This window comes from Microcebus murinus, chromosome 13 (assembly GCF_040939455.1).
Source record: "Microcebus murinus isolate Inina chromosome 13, M.murinus_Inina_mat1.0, whole genome shotgun sequence".
NCBI lineage: Eukaryota > Metazoa > Chordata > Mammalia > Primates > Cheirogaleidae > Microcebus > Microcebus murinus.
The window spans coordinates 27,466,036-27,483,308 of NC_134116.1; positions in this window are offsets into that span (position 1 = coordinate 27,466,036).

Genomic DNA, 17,273 nt, shown 5'->3' on the forward strand with positions numbered 1-17,273 from the left:
AATTGATTTCATTGAAGGTTTTCATTGATGTCTCCAAACCAAATTTAAATATAAACTAGATGTCACTGCTCTCGCTGAAGCAACATAAATAACAGTTTCAATTTGTATGTATAATTGCTATCGCTGCATTTTATAGGACATATTGTGTACATGAATATATTGGAAATGATTTTGCCAGGAGAACCTCCTATGTCCTATGTCGATGATATCTTTGGAAAATAAATAAACACTGACTTGTTATATTATTTGGACTTAGAAAGAGTAGCTCATGAAGAACAGCAGATTCTTAAGAGGACAGCAATGTAGGTAGGTTTGTTCAATACAATAATAGTGACTATCCCACAAGATGTAAACTCTTAAAATATTGAAATGTGATACATACAGACTGTGAGCAATTACTAATGAATCACACTCCTACCCCTTCCTGTCTGGCAAAACCACAAGTCAAATTCAGTTCCCTATCTACTCTAGTTAATGACAGAAGGTAAAAACATACAAATTTGCCAAGTAATTTCAGTTAGAACTCATGACTTAATTCAGAAAGCCCTTAGTGCTGTTTGACATTAGTAATATATATTTTTAGTCTACTTATTTTCCTATTTTCCTAAAAATCTATTTCACATTTTACTCTATCCAAGTCTTTATATCTTCAAATCCTACTCACTCTCAGCTTCAGAGTGTGTTTCTTACTTCACTGATAAAACAAAAGCCATCAGAAGACAACTACATTATATCAGTTAAAAAAGGAACCAGTGTCCAGTGACTAGAGGCCTCCCCAAACTGATTGTCATTGGAACAAATAGTTTCAATCTCTCTCTCTCCTTTTATTTTCTAACTCACAAATTTTGTAAAACAAAAATCCAGGTATGCCATAATAGCTTGGTAGTAATCACAATATTTTTCTTTTTTTAAATATTGTTGTAATTTTTTTTTTTTAATTTTCTGCTATCCTATTTTTAATCAGTGGCTTTTACCCTGAAATTTGACTCATGGGCATCAAATGACTGTAGAACCTCCAATTATGTATTCCAGACAAAAAAGAAACAACAAAGGGAAAAGTATACATCTCCAGCTAAGCCAACACCTTTTAAAAGTATTTGGAAACAATTCAATTCATTTCATCTTTTACTTTCTTTCTATCATCTCCATCCTCATGGGAGCCTGGGAATACGGTAGTCCTAATAACAGAGTGATTCAATGTCTAAGGAAGACACAGAATGAATATTGGCTAGGCAACTAGTAATCTTTACGACAGTGTCCTGATTCTCAAAATCTTAATTCAGAATCTGAGGTGTCTGGATGTTGTTTTTCTAAGAGGAAACATATACACTGCAAAACAGCCTTCATAGCTTTATTTTAATTCATCATTTTCTTGGAGGACTTTGCTATAAACAGCAAGAAGGAGACATCACGTGCAATATTCTAAACATTTCCTACCGTTTTCTTTAGTTTTATAGTCTCGGTGAGCATGTAGTTTATTTTCAAATATACATCAAAGATGGTTTGATTAAATGGTTATTATTATCATTATTTCTTAACACCATCTCTGTCTTGTAGCATATGAAACGTGTACAACTGCTTACTCACTTCCTTGTTCAGCCATATTTTAGTTTTTAGTTTATGTTACTACCAACACTTCATTTCCAAATTATGTCTCTTTCAAGAATTGTGTTGGTAAGCGCTAAAATAATTATAACAAAGTTAGAGGTTTATTTTTCTTCTAGGTAAACCACGTCTGGAAGAAGACAATCTGTGGCTGTTTCTGATGGCTTCATACTCATTAAAACTATAATGAGTGTTTTCCATCCTCAGTATATAAGAAATGCAAGATTGCAGGTTAAGCTTCAATCTACTTCTTCTCATTCCAGGAAAGCTGACTGAAGAATGAGTAGATTTTTATTGCTTGCTTTTATTGATCACAATGAATCATGTTTATTTTCATTGGCCAAAGAAGCTATTGCAAGCATGGTTATTACATTTAATTTGTAGCTGGAAATATTGTCTAACTCCAGTAGTTTAAGGATTATTCAATAATTCAGAAAAGGAGATTAGATATTGAAAATAGTACATGTTCCCATCATATCTGCATGTGTACTCACACGGACTGCTTGATCTTCTGCTACTGTGGATGAATATTTATCCTCCTATCTAATCTAAGGCTTCCCCTTGTACACTGAATCTCATACCCACATTTATATTAGGTCCACTCAAGGATATAACTCCTGCCATTTTGTCCTCTTTTAAATCGTCAAGATTTGCTTCTCTACTAGGTTATACACATCAGCTTGCAAACATACAACCATTATGGTTCAACTCCTGCACCGAAATGTGTCTATTATATAAATATTCTCTACCAGTTACTACCTCATTTCTTTCTCATATTGAGCCATTTGATGAGGTGGCCATTTGGCACATTTGAATTTAAATTTAAGTAAATATAATTAAATATTCAGATTCTCAGTTGCACATTTCAAGTGTTCAATAGCCACATATGGCTGGTGGCTATCATATTGATAATGTAGATTATATAATATTTTCATCTTTGTAGAAAAATCAATCATATAGCCTATATCATGAACATGTACAAGCTTCTTAGCACCTGAAGGCAATAAAATAGTACATATCAAAACTTGAGAGATGCAGCAAGTGTTCCATGTAAAGGAAAGATTATAGCTTTAAATGTATAAATTAGAAAAGAAGAAAGTTGAAATTTAATGAATTTAGAAAACAACACAATAATAATCCCAATGATTATAAAGTAGATAATAAGAATAGAAATAAATAAAATAAAGAACAGGCCGATAAAAAGGATTGCCAAAGCCCAAAATGTTGGTTCTTTGAAATTAGTAATGAAACTACCAACCTTTTCAGGTTTATTCAGTAAAAAAATATGTCCAGTAGAAAATAAATATTAGGAATAAAAATGGATTTGATAGCATATATAACAGTGATTAGAAAGAAAATGAGAACATGCTACTAATATCTTTGTTTGAATAAATTTAAAGCATGAGTAGAAATATACAACTATTTAGAAAAACATAACTTACTAGTTCTCAATGAAGAATAAATAAAAATGAAATCCTAATTATATAACTATTAAAGTAATTGATATAGTAGCAAAAAAAAAAAGCAGTAGCACCAGTTTTATAGATTAGCTTTATAAACTACTCAGTGAATAGATCATTTCAATATAATAGAAAAGTATACAATAGAAAGGAGGAGTATTTGATAAATCATTCTGGGTTCATCCATCAAACTTAATACTATAAGAAATAAGAGTACAAAAAGAAAATACAGACCAATGAACAAAGATGAAAAAATTTTAAAAAGTATATTACAATAAACATTAAATTAAGTAGCATATAAAAAATGATGCACCATGAAAAAATTTATTCCAACCTAAATATGACAGGTTAATTTAACATTAGAACTATATTACCACATTTACTGATTAGACAGAAAATTATAGAAACATTTCTATTGCCACATCATAAAAAAATTTTAAAACATAAATATTTAGTAAGTATTTATGATAACTATTCTTAGAAAACTAGAAATTAAAAGTAATTCATTTAAACTAACAAAGGATGTCCACAGAAACAACCCTATAACCCAGTCGATTATTAATGTGGAAATTTTTGAATCATTCTTTTTAAAATTAGAAGCAAAACATAAATTTCCATTGTTGCCATCTCTAATATTGAAATGGAAGTTTGAACCAATGCATTAATAAATTAGCAATTCACAAATTAGCAAATAAATAAATAATAAAAGATTTAATAAAAAGAAAGCATGAAAAAATTTATCATCTAGCCAGCCTATTGTATTGTTCATTTGCATGTTTAATCTCATATGTCTTCCGTGTCCATTTTCTGCTTTGTTCTATATATTAGGGATTTACATTTTCCAGGTTTCCATGAAAAATGGCTCCCCTGTAGATGCAGCCAATGAAAGGTCCTGGTAGAAGCTGGGAGCGAAGGAGGAACAAGAAGCCTGGATATTTCCCTCTCTCCAGTGCTATTTCCAGCAGAGACTCTTCTTTGTGATGTTAAATTCTGAAATATAGTTTCTTCCTCTGTGATCACAATTTCTATGAGGAGTTAGTTATTTCCCACTTTCGCAAGGCTCTGGCTGCTTCTGGAATACCTTGGTTTCTGTGCACAAATAAACCACCTCTTTTCCATTATCTTTTCAGCAAAAAAGGAAGTGGTAATGTTTTTTTAATATTGCTAAAGGCTGGTTGCCTCACCACTCCCTCGTGTTCTTCAGCTTTTCCGTCACTTGTATATCCCATCCCTGGTGTTAATGTCACCATTACTGAAGTAATTACAGTGATTTATCTTTTCCTGACCTGACCTGAGTAATACAGATGTGATTCAATAAAGATGAAAAGGGAATTCCCAGAACTGTGATTAACAACTATACAATAGGCTAAAGGAGCAATAAGATAAGGCAATCAATTGATAAAAACCTAAAATGGAAGACTCAATAGTGAGAAAGGATGTTTTGGGAATGTTTTTTGTGACTCTCTCTAAATCTATAGCAACTAAAATATGAAGTCTCCGCTCCTCAGTGTTATTAATATTAAAGAATGTAATAGCAGCCAACTCCTACTTTCATCATAAAACTTAGTGTAAACTTTTCTAAAACTGATGATTGTTCTACACAAATGGTCCAAAGGTTGCCATGCCCTTGGAAGGAGAACAGGCAAAAAAGATATGTTTCAAGAAGAAGAGATGCTTAATATTTTATTTATAATGGAAAATAAGATTCCATAGAGTGGAGCTTAGAGATTTCCAGAGGAAAGCTGCCAGTGGGAAAAAGAATATGGAATTGAGGACATACAAAATAACATGGGTCTGCGAGAGGAAATCAGGGACTAACACTTCCTGTCTGGCACAGGCCTACTGAACGGTGGGGATGGGGTTGCTATTTTCTTTAAGGTTCTGATAAAAGTGTCTGGGACCTGGTGGATATCAGAACTATAATTGATTATGGTCTGTATCCTGGATCAGTGTACCTTAGTCTTTGCTTAGCCTCTCAACTGAATACTGGTAACATTGTAGGGAACCAGATAGTTTCCATGTGTATATATGTTTAAAGATTTTAAGATTTTAGGAACTTGAGGGCAATAATCTTGTATTTTGCTTGTCATAGAAAAACACATTTTAAAAAATTGAATTGTATATGGAAATTAATTTACTTGTAAGTCAATATCTACTCATTCATTAACTTTTTAATTCATTTTACAAATATATATATTGAACCCCTGCTATGTGCTAGATACTTTTCTAGGTGCTGATGATATGGTGAAGAACCAACATATCAAAGACCCTGTGTTGATAGATCTGACTCCAGAGTTTGTAGAATAACATGAAAGATGATGAAATATCAAATAAAATGTCATCTGCTTTTGAAAATGTCACTATAACAGAAACATAAAAGTATACTATATTTATAAGTCCAATGTAGAAAAGAAGAAATTTATTAGATATGATACATAAATATTTTAAAATGTTTATTAGAGTATCTTATTAAAATGTTTCCATAATGTATCTCACTTATATCTATTACATTCAATTTTTTAAAAAATCATGTTTACAAGCTTATAAACAAGTCAATTTCTTGTTGACTTCCACTGGAAGTGATAAACATCTCTCTCCAAAGAGACCAAATTTCTTATAGTAGCCCTGGTAAATTTAACCTTTATAATTTTTAAAATTGATTTCAGTGCAGAAAAATATGTATAAGAAAAATTGAAGGAAAGTATAAGCATTCAACTAATACTGAGTATGTCTCTCCAAAAATAGAGTAACTTTTATATCTACATGGGAAAATAATAACTTCTGGTATTTTGTTTTCCTTTAAAAATTTATGCATACTTCTTACTTTTATATTTACTACAAAGTTCACCTTAAGCATTGGAAGATTAATGAATTTTTACATGTGCTTAACCTTAGAACCTAGCTTAAAAATGAGGTAGATCCTGCAAAAGGGAATTTATAACATTAAAATATAACTCAGTCTCTCAATATTTTATGAATTAAATTTGGGAAATTTATTATGAGATATATGACATTCACTCCAATATTTAAAAAATCCAATTTTATATAACTTTCCAACATATAATAAGGAAAGGGAGATTATTAATTCAAATGAATAAGATTTTTAATATTACCCAGTAGTGGAGTACAGTGAGTAAAACATTCTCCTATTAGGCAGAATTGCTTTCCATTAGTGATATTATTAAATTTCATTGGAAGGGAGCAAAGATGAATTAGCAGCTTCTGTAACAATCCAGCAGTCATAGAAATCATGGGATGAGAATTGCTACTTTAAGACATCTTGTATGAGGGCTTCAAAGATGGGTAAAACTCTGTAATGGAAGGGAAAAAGTGATTTTATTAATAAATTTACTGATTATTTTGCAAGGTGAAGGGACAAGAGAGTCATTAGAGCAATATCCTAAATGGGAAATAATATAAAATAATATTAATTTTATAGGCCATTTTAATGATAGAATTAAATCACAAGGATAGCATAATTACAAATGGGAAAAAGCACACAAATATGTAGATATTAATAGCAAGTTAAGAAACGAACATTGAAAAGACATCATCAGAGAATGCATTTGTTGGCTTTTCTCTTATATTACGTGTATCAAATCATCTATATGATCATGCAGTTTCCTTTATATGTTTGAAACATCATTCTAATTATATTTATTATATTATTATTATATTGACATTTCCTTTACTTATATCTATTTAGTAATGCATATACATGACAGGCCTTTAAGTTTTGCCCTCTTCCTGCAACCAGCATCACATCTCTGCATTTTAGGGAGATGAGTGTTAATCTAAAATTTATTTAAATCCTTCAGGGATTCTACAACCTTGCTCACAGTGATAACATGAAACATTATTTGATATTTTAGAAACTATCAAGACTTGAATTATTTTTTACTATGCCCTCAGAGATAAAAATAATTTCTTATATTTATTATATTTTCTTAATCTATTTAGGTTGCTATAACAAAATACCATAAACTGGGTAGCTTATAAACAACAGAAAATTTATTTCTCACAGTTCTGGGAGATGGGAAGTCCAGGATCAAGGAACACACAGATTCATTGTCTGGTAAAGGCCTGCTTTCTCCTAGATGGCACCTTCTCCCTTGTCCTCACAAAGTAATAGGGGAAAGCCAGCTCTCTTGGGCCTATTTTACAAAAAAGTTTCACTAATTCCATGCAAGAGACCTAATGACCTAACCACCTCACCAAAGGCCTCATCTCCTGATACCATACTCACGTGAATTTTGGTACCTAGTTCATACCCAATGCAAATATTTGGGGGCACAATCATTCAGGCCATAGCAGATATCAGTGTCATTTAACTTCTATATCTTCTACTTAATATTTCTTAACAGTATCGAACATAATAATATTTCTTATTTTATTTCTATTTTCTTCTACCTTTCTCAAATTTTCTTTATTCTGACATTTTTGCTTATTTGCATTTTATTTCTACTTCTTTTCAAACAATCCTACTGTCTTATAAAATAAGTTGGTTGCTCCATTCTCCCCATATTCATTTTGTTTGTAATGTACTAATCTTAATGCTGTGAGATAAACGGGGTTTTTTAAACATGGCCACCAGATAGACTACCTCTTGCAAAGAACCCTAAAGCTGTGTATATTAAGTTCTAAAGCACAATTCAGTTTGGATAGAAAAACATAAAAAATAGGTTTTAAAACATATGTGAGAAAAACAAAGTAGAACCTAACAATTTTGATGAATTTTAAGTCATAAAATTAAATACTGGTAAATAATGAATTTTTGTATAAAACTAACAATGTATAATGAAGGTGCTTTACTGGAATATATATTATTTATAATGTGATATTCCTCATTCTAGTAAGATGCACAGTAGATGAATAGTTCAGAAACTGAGGCATGTTTCAGTGTTTGCCACTAACCAGCTTTGACTTTGGAAAGTCACTCACATCCCCAGATATTATGCTCTTTCAATGGCTTGAGTAGTAAGACAGCCAGAATGATGTCTTGGCACCCTTACAAGGCAACGAAGCAGTGATGCCTGTCAATGCAAATACAATTGGTATTTGTTTATGGAATCCCTTTGTTACTTGGATTAAAATATGGGTATCTCGCTTTTACTAGAAACCAGTAAAATAATGAACTGACACTCTGAAGATGCAGAAAGCTAATCAATCTTCTTTCTGACAAATATAAAACTACTCTCTGTAATCTATTTCATGCTTCACATTCATTGTTTGCTTTTCAAACAGTTATAAAGCTTTCTGGTATGAAATGTTCTCTTTCAAACCACCTTAAAATACAGATGCTGTGTAAATCTTTGAGACACCAAGGGCTTTTCTGATGGAATGGCAGCTCTTTGATATATTGTAGGATTTATTAAGTAATTAAACAAAACACTATTTTGTTTTTAATTTTACTCTTACTAATACTGTTGCAGCAGTGAGGGTTCGTATTTAAAAAAAAAAAATCTCATGAGCCATCCTTTTTATCACTGACATTCTAATGAAAGAACCCACAAACATTTAAGCAAGCTTGAAAAATCATGGAAGACACTCTGTAGAAGACAGCATGTGAGTTTTCCCAAAATCCAATTAGTCTATAGTCAAATCAAGACAGAATGACCATTTCATGGAGAGAATAGAGCATAAGAATTGTAAAATGACTCAGACGAGAATAACACCAGAAGACATATAAATAGCTCTGTGTGACAGGGTCATTGGGATAAGGAAAAGATATGAGAGGAGATAGAGGGACCAAATCATTAATGACATTTTGTATCTTGCTAAAGTTATTGGATTTTATCCTGGGGATTTTAGGTGGGGGAGTGACCCTATCAAGAGTATGTTTGAAAAAGATTCTTGTATCAGCAGCGTGAAGGATAGATCCGACAGGGATCTGAAGCAGGATGAACATTTAATAGGTAGGGGAGATGCAAAGAACAGCATAGACAGTGCACATTAGTGAGCCTTCAAAAATGTTTATTGAGTTGAAATGAATTGAAGAAGTTTGTTGAAACTTTCCTTTCTCACGTCTTATTTTTAGAAAATGTCAATAGCAGCTATTCATTGAGTTGCTTCAAAGTTTCTCCACTGAACCCCAGTGAGGGTGTGAAATAGTTGAAGTCTGGGTGAATGACCCATCTCATCACAGATGCTTCAAAAATGTCATCAAACACTCCTCTACAGATTGTCCTATTGTTCAGCATGGTCTTTACAGGTCCTGAATCTTATGCTGCAATTGGATGCACAAAATTATATTCTGCTTTTTGCAGTGAAATTCAATATGAACCTTAATTATTCCCTTTGCACTTGAGTAAACAGTATGTCAGTGATTGCATCGACTTTGATTGTGTAACTTTACTCCTTAGCTACTAACTACTCTTATGGATGTTGTTTATTCTCTCTTTCTTTTCTGGGTCATTTTCAGAATGTTTTGCCAATAAAATAAATCATTTAGCAGTTTCTTGTCAATAATTTTGAAAGCTTAGATATATCAAAGAACAAGCTGCCTACTGCTGATTGAAAGCTGACTGCGGTATTTTTATTTTGGGAACACTTTCATATTTTTAAAAATGTGTCATCATAACACTGTCATAAATGAAAAAAAGTATAACTTTTCTTATTTTACAAATGGGTGTGTTAAGATACAAAAAATTTGACTTATAAGAAGTTGGTAAAAGTGCTTAGTTCAAAAGGGCAAAAAAATCTCACCACTAAATATCACTATTGCTGTATTTATACTATCTATAAGGGTTGTAACATTTTTTAGTTTAGTTTTGGTAATGGAAAAATATTACTTTATGCACACATATTTTTTTCTTTAATGTACATATGTATTTCCAAGGCTTACATGCTAAAACACCTACAAACAATGACAAACCCAATAGCAATGATCACCTTAGCAAACAGACTTTAGTCTCCTAAATAGCATTTCCCATTAAAATGAATTGGGACCTTGAAGAAATTACTAAGTCCAAATATGGTGCAAAAAAATGTACAAAATTGTTCTGAAAGACCCTGATAAAGGCCCCAAATCAAAGAAGCTTTGAAAAATTCTCAGGAACATGTCAAAAGGACTCATAGTACAATTGGAAGAGGCTTCTATTCTTGAGATGAGGAAATTGGAACAGCAAAACAAGTGGAAATTACTGAAAAAAATGATTGAAATCAATGATTCATAAAACATGATAAATTCATGAATTAGTATTGCTACTTAATAAAACCTCATTAGTCATGTATATAAGGTAACAATGCCTGTGTAAACTGAGAAAGGGAAAAACTCAAGCATTCATCCTGATATTCTTGTATAAACTGCAACTAATTAATTGATGAAATTTTTTAAAATTAATGATTCTAGCTGACAAAGGAAAAATAATATGCTAAAATTGTAGCATCATCATATTGCAACCACTAATGAAATTGTAGACATAAAAAATTATTATCAATGGCTGCCTAAATTATTAGGAGAGATGCTAATGAGGATTACACTAACAACACTTGAACCCATTCATCAATATTAACATTAAAAAAAAAAGGAAAGCACACACAATATTTCTGTTATAGGAAATACAATTATTTCACTAAAAATGATACAAAATAATTGTTTCTTTTTTTAGTGATAAGTGGACCACAGAGTATCAAGAGAGAGTTTACTACCCTGGGAAAGGAAGATGTTAAATGATATGAGGAATTGGGGTGTTGGGCAGCTGATAAAATACAAGACTTAAATATATCTAAAGGGTTCAGATAGCAGCATGGTGCAGAGGCTGCTTGGGGAACATGGCATATACTGGGACTAAATATACATTTTATCTTGAATACTAACTAATAGGAACTTTGTTCTGGATTGTGATGAAGGAGTTTGGAAGCTCACCAAGATTTGGATAGCATAGTTCCTGAGAGAACAGATCAGCTATGGAAGCTGCTGACTAGGGATTTGTTAAGTCATGAAGTCATCAAAATCACAATATCCAAAAGCATAGTGATCTCAGACAAAATTAAAACAATTTGTCTAAATGGGGGAGAAAGATAAGATCAGGTAATTCTCCCATAATCGAATACTTTAAGAGCAAAATTTTGGAATCAGTAATATTTATCTATCTATCTATGTATCTATGGATCTATCTAAACCTCTACCTATCTACCTATATCTCCAAGCTCTAACATTGTATAATAATCTTGAATTACATACTTGATTTCACTGAGGCTATTTCTTATCTGTTTAATGAGAACAAATATGTATATCATAGTTGAATTGTAATGGTTAAATAAGATACTGTATACAAAGTTACTATTAAAATGTATGTCATATTATAAGTACTAAATATTCTGAATACAGAATATTGAATTGGGGCAAAATAATACAGTGCTACTTATTTACTTGTGAAGAGGAAAAAATAGGGCAAGAGAAATAAGGTAAATCACACATAAGCCCAGTTCTGGGAAATTAGATAACTTGAAAGGAAGGACTTCAATGTCACAGGAATAAAATTGGAACCTAGTTATCTCCCCTTGGTTTATAGTAGTAAAGGAATAATGTTGGAGCCCAGAAATCCATATTGGATAACACAGATCTTGAGTCTGGAGGTTTGGACAAGATACAAAATTACAAGGCAGTTTCTTGGATATAATTTTGACTTCCCATAGTCAGAACGTACTCAGATACAAGTACATGATTAAGTCTGGAGCTGGAAAGATTCTATTGACCAAGATGGCTGGATCTGATAAAACTGAGGAATTGGAGACATGCCACAGACAAATGTTGCAGTTCCTCTAACATTGCCTCCAGCCAGTCTTGTTGCTTACTAAATTTGACAACATTCATTGCGTAAAGGGTGCTGGTTTCAACTTCAGACTTGAAAGTATCCTATCTTCTGTTGGCTGCCAAATTGAAGATTTGTTTACATTAATGCTCTATCCGACGTTTATCATAGTTAAATAGGATTATCTGTAATCATAGAATGATGGAAAATTAAAAACAGAGACATTCACAGACATTATATAATAAATGATTTGCATTACACTGAATAATAAGCTGGTCCAGAATCATTATTTTTACTTACCTATAATTGGTTAACAACTTAGCATAGGACCTTTTACTCAATTCTGATGTGTTAAAATTTCTCTTGTGTTACATAATACTATTAATACCTGGGGGGGGGTATCTGTGAAAAATATGTATGGTTTTATGTGATTTTATTTTATTTAGAAAATTAAAAAAAAACTATACCATTTGCTTAATTTAACCAAATAAAGATTATCTATGCATAATTGGTAGAAACTTGAAATTTATATTATGTTAGTAAATGGAATTAGATTTTTAAAAAATCAAATGCCACAATTCCATCATCCCTACTTTGTTCCAATATGAATGCTTTAATTTCTACAATAATTCCATTATGGAAAACTCTCCAAATAAAGCACAGGTGGGGTTTCTCTTATTTAGTATTTCATTGCATATAGGAATTCAGCCAAATAATGATGTTACATTATTTTATCAAAATTATTGTTACTATAACACAATATAAACTATGTTAGAATCTCAACTTTATACATGAGAATTTTTTCAAAATTTAAATGTTTATAATTTCATCGTTTCTCTATATTTTCTCATTAAAAGGAAAGTCTCTTTTGAGTTTATGCAATGGTTCTGCATAGATCATATGGAAGAACAATGAACTGCTATACAAACTCCTGAATCTCATGCAACTATCAACGTCTATCCAATTTTATGTCTTTTACTCTTTTAAAAGTGTGTTTCCTAAAGTATACCCCAATAAACTCTTGAGGGCATACCTCTGTATCAGAATCTTTTTTCTCAGTGAATCCCACTAAAAACATGGAGGGGTTATCTCAACAGTGACTGCATTTATTATGTTCTTATCAGATACATGATGGGTGACAGCAGTAGATTTGAAAAACTGTCACCACACACCAAAAAGCCACTCTCTTTACTAAAATATGCAATAACATGTCACCTGTATCCTCACATTACTAACTAAGTGAAACTCTCTAGTAACATTCTAGATATTGTGTTGTCTATTTCCTTGAATAGGCATTGGTAGCATTGCTTTACAAAACTGAGATAACGGAGAGCCAGACTTTGTATCCATATTAAGCAATCATTGGATATGGGTAGTTCTAAAGACAGGATATAATATTAGATCAGGCACCTTCTTTTGGCTGAGGTAAATACTTTGACATAGACTTATCTTTTAGCCCTCACTGTCCTAGACTGCTGGCATCTTGGTCCTGAGAGGGAGATCCCATCAATGCACCACAGCTACAATTCTATTATGTGGTGTGGATGTCCTTCCTGGCTGTGTGACCTACAAGTCTAGCTTTCTGGCTCTCCTAGAAATTGTGAGAGTTAAGAAGCTTAGTCACATGCCTTTTGCTTTAATAATTGAAATGTATTATATTTCATGAAAGTAATAGTCCTGGCTGACATAACCTTATAGTATAACTTTAGAGTATATAGTATATTCCTTAATTTACTCTAGATTCTTATAGTGGTTTCTTTTCCCCATGACAACTGAAAATTAGAATGTTTTGTCATACACGGTATACAGAAGGCTTACAAGATTTTTTAAAGATCATTGCTATGAAAATGGGGAATAGTGCAAATCAGTCTTTATGTGTGTGTTGCTCCTAATCTTTCTTTACATTAGAGATTGTAAGTGAAGGCTATGTGCCACAGACGAAATAATGGCTTATTCTAAGGGCACACTTTTTAATCTCCACCTAGTCTACAAGTTTCTTCTTCGACCAGCACCAGGAGAAGGTAAGAAAACCAGAGTGGGGATACTAGTCATGTCTTCACACACAAAAAAAGAAAAAACAAAAAAGAGGAAAGAAATAATACTTATCCAAATGGCAGCAGTGACTTGGGTGAAACTGGATTATTTACTTTTGTCTTATGAGTTCTCCATAGAAGGCAAATATTAATTAGGAAGAAGTAAGCCAGCTCCTACTCCTGTGGGTAAAACTTACAAAAATGATATATTTATGCATATATTCCCAAATGAGACACAGAAACATTCTAATTGCTCTCCAAGACTGAAAAATAAAGTGAAGCAGGTGAACTTTTTAGCTAGAAGTTACTCCATTTTGCTCATTAGCTTCTTCAATTCTGTGGCCTCTAATTCTCTAATTCTGATGTGTGACTACTAAGATGGCAGGAACATTCTCTTGGCAAGAATAACACAATGTGGGAGCCAGGATCAAAAACAGAGAAAATGGTGTCAGAAAAAACTAACATGTAGAGACTGTCTGGAGAACCTTGAGAGGAATCTCAGCAGTAACTGTAGAAGAAGCATTGGCAAGAACCTTGGAGGCTCATGAAGGCCGATGGGGTATGGAAAGCACTACCGATTTTCAAGTGATGTGGGCTGCTGATAGAACTATTAAGCCCATGAAGGAAATCTATGCAGCCCCTGCTGTTGATCCATCTGCAGAAAGTTTCATATGCCAGTTTTCTTAATTAGGGTGGGCAGGGAGGGACATCCTGTTGAGATTAAGTCCACAGCACAATAAAGGAAGAAACTGTTTTTACTTACTGAGTTGCTACCAAGAAATGTGCTAATTATCAAGATAGAAGAACATTTTGTCTGTGGTAAGTGCAGTTCTTAAAAGAAAAAAAATTGAGGTGATCTTTGGAATCATTATTCAACAAGGAGCAGTGCAGCCTACTGAGAATGTTGATTGAATTAAGTGTTCCAAGTATATTTATTTGATCTCTAACCCTGATTTACCTAGAGTTCCACTGTGCTAGTAGTATGTGATGGACCTTTTCTTTTCAGCAAAGAAAGGGCATTTACAAGCATGGTTTTCAACTACACAAAGATGCGTTTCTAAATTTTATTAAGAAGTGTAAATGTCATTTATGATTATGCTAGAAATTGAAAAATATTTTTAAATACAGCAAGATCTTGTAGGTACAGAAAGTTGTGACATCTTTTCTCATATAAGGGTCACAACAGACACTCCTATAATAAAAAGCAAGTTAACAAGAAAAAATCATAGCAAATTTATTTAATCAAAGTTTTATGTAGCACAGGAGATTTCAGAAAATGAAGACATAAACACCCAGAGAAAACCATTTTTACTTTTAGGTTAGATGAAGAACAGACAGCCATGTAGAAATGTGATTGGACAAAAGGTATGATTTAAGGGAAACAGACTGAAGGAAAAACCCATCAAGGCTGCCTGTTCAGATTTTTGCTGATCTTTCTGTATGGCATTCTTTCCTCCCAGGTATGGGACAGGACCCCTCTGGAATGAGGACTGTTAAGAGAGAAGCAAGACGTTTCTAGATTTTATGGCTTGCTTTTGGGGAAGTGGTTCTAGTTTCTATGAACTGTTTGGAGTAAGAGGAATTCTGGTTTCTAGGACATGCTCGACAGCAGAAAAAGGGACAGGAACAGGAGAACAGAAGAAGATCAGAAAGGCTTTGCTTGTGCCAATGGCTTTCAGTTCAAAGTACTTAACACTCAAGCCCATGTACTTTGGGGTATCATGTTCTGAGCCCCCAAAATCTACACTATCAACACAAGAAATGTCCAATGTTATTGTTTTGTTATGTTATAGTTATTAAGATATAAATCTTAATAACGATGTTTTCCTTTCATTGTTTCCTGTTGTTTTATTTTAAACACATGTTGTTTCCTTGTAGTTTCATAATCTCATCCATTCTGTAAAATAGGCCAATATGAAGAGTATTTATAAAGAGCTTCCATCTCTCTAACATTCAGTTAGCATTTTAATTAGCTTTAACCTTTTGTATTATTTTGTTTTCATATTATATTTCTCCATTGACTTTTATAACTACATTTGTCTGCATTTGTGAGTCAAATAAATATGAACAGTATTATTTTTGTTTATATCTTAAACTTTCTATGACTACTTTTAATTTTTGCTGATGTATTTGATTTTTTAAAGATGCCATCTATGAATTAGCTTGACATAAAGATTGTAACAAGCTAGATTTATAATTTGACCTTCCTTATTAATATGTTCACTTCATGTTTTTATTAATACTTGGGAGATAAAGCAATGTCTCTTTTAAGTTAAATTTCTTCTAGAATTAGAAGACTTGTTTGGCAGCTAATAAATATAATGTATTACATTATATTATAAAGCCTTTTATAACTTCTTATTTATATTCATTGTGAAATGTGTATACATATATGTATAATATAGAACCAGACACAGTGGAGTATACCTGTGGTCCTATCTACTCAAAAGGCTGAGGCAGAAGATCACTTGGTTTCAGAAGTTCAAGACTATGATGTACTAAGATTGCACTTGTCAATAGCCACTATAAGCCAGCTTGAGAAAAAAATAGATCTCATCTATAAATATAATATATTCACTACAGATATATAGTGAATTAAGATTTATATATTATATAAGTAAATATAGATTAATTTACAGATAAATATATAAATACATACAGATAGGTTACATATATTTGTTTCATCTAGGACTTTTTGTTGTCATCTATGTAGTCTTATCTTTATATTCATTGTGCAGAGCACTAGGATGCCAATATAATTTATAAAGCACATACTCAGTTTATGCCTCTGTTTTTGAAGTCTAAATTTGGTTTTGATAATCCCCTTTCATACTAGGTAAGCAAAACATAGTTTATCTAGAATTAAGCAGGGTTATATATTTACCTATTTCTTGCCCACATCAAAATCATCAAATTTCAGTTGTTACTTTGCTATTAGAAAGGCTTTTCTTTTCCTCATCTTTAAGCCAACTTGCCTAGTCTGGTCACAACCCCTTACAACTAGTGATTATAAAGATGAATAAAATATGAACCTAAATATTAAGACACTTACATTATCACAAGAACAATAAATAAATAGTTAAATATATAGTAATGCCATGTCTTAGTCATTTTAAGTAATTTTAACTATATTAACAAAATCTCAGATCCTGGGTGGTTTATAAACAACAGAAATTTATTTCCTATAATTCTGAAAGCTGGAAGTCCAAGATAAGGTTGCCAGCATGATTGGGTTCTGGTGAGGACCCCCTTCTGGGTTGCAGAAAGCCACTTCATCACTGTGTCCTGCAGAGAGAGTACTTATTACTTCTCTGACCTCCTTATAGGGGTACTAATCTTATTCTTGAGGGTGGACTTCACCTACAAAGGTTTTAACTCCAAAAATTGTCAGACTGAGAATAGGATTCCAAAGTACAAAT